Source organism: Petaurus breviceps, unplaced genomic scaffold (assembly GCF_028583685.1).
Source record: "Petaurus breviceps papuanus isolate PSGF00001 unplaced genomic scaffold, PetGlider_PUasm1.0 89798, whole genome shotgun sequence".
NCBI lineage: Eukaryota > Metazoa > Chordata > Mammalia > Diprotodontia > Petauridae > Petaurus > Petaurus breviceps.
The window spans coordinates 164,534-165,966 of record NW_027187124.1 but is presented as its reverse complement, the minus strand read 5'-3'; positions in this window follow the sequence as shown (position 1 = coordinate 165,966).

Here is a 1,433-nt window from a genome sequence, read left to right as displayed (position 1 = left end):
ACACACTCACTTGTACTCACACACATGCTCTCTCATACATGCACACATTCATACACACTCACACACACTCATACACTCACACATGTGCACTCTCACACACACTCATACACTCACACATGTGCACTCTCACACACACTCATACACTCACACAGTGCACTCTCATAGACACTCACATTCACACAGCTCATACTCACACACTCACTCACACACATGCTTTCTCATACATGCATACACACACACTCTCATTCATACTCACACACTCGTACTCACACTCACACACTCACTCAAACACACACATGCTCTCATACACCACACACACTCATGCTCACACATGTGCCCTCTCATACACACACTCACATTCACATCGCTCATACACACACTCACACACAGTGCTCTCTCACACACTCTCACTCACACTCACACACACAGTCATACCCATGCTTCAGGGGCCCTGGCCTCCAGTCCACTCCTCAAGATGTGCCCAGCCAGCCTCTCTCTGGCTCCTGACTTTTCTTCTAAGATCCACTCCAATGCTCCTTCTCCAGGGAGCCCTCCCTGACTGACTGTTCCCCACCATCCTTTTCAGCACTCTACTCCCAGCTCACTTTCCAGTGCTGCAAAATATCATGCAACCTGGTATTGGCAGACCAGTTCCACCACTGACACATCCTAGCTGTGTGACCTTGGATAAGTCCCTTCCCCTTACTGGGCCCAGAAAGGCAGGGTAGGGGGGTAGTGGCCTGGATGACCTGTTGTTTCAGTCATGCTTCAGAGGAGTCAACATTGGGTCTGGCTACAGAAGAGAAAGAAGGGAGGAGGCCCAGGTGGGGGTGAGGTGAGGGGTGAAATGTAGAAGGCTCGCCTTGCTCCTGTGTGAGGCATGATGTGCCTTGAGTCTCCCGTGGGAGGGCCAGAAGAACCGAAGAGGCCTCCAGTTCGATGGGAACCTTAAACAGACTCCTGTGGTCCCCCTCAGGGGCTCCCAGGCCACTTCTCATAACTCTGAGGCTTTGGCCCTTTGAGTCAAAAGCAACAGAGATAATGCTGGTCAAGCCCTCAGCCCAGTGCATGGCACAGAGCAGCTGCTTAATAGATGCTTGTTCCCCTCCCCCCTCCTTGTCAGGGAGTCTCTCCTGATGCCTGACCCCAGCTGTGCCTTCTGGGGATGAGTGGGAAGAGGTGGCGCCCCCCTCCCCAGGACCACCCTTTATAGGGGCTACAGAACCACAGAATTTGAGAGCTGGAAGACTGGAAGGGAGCTCAGGGATGATCTGATCTAGCCCATAGATCAAAGGAAGTGTTGAATGAATAAGTGAATGAATGAATGGAGGAATGAGTGAGGGAATGAGTGAATAAGTGAGGGAATGAGTGAATGAGTGAGGGAATGAATGAATGAATGAATGAGTGAGTGAGTGAATGAGTGAGGGAACAAG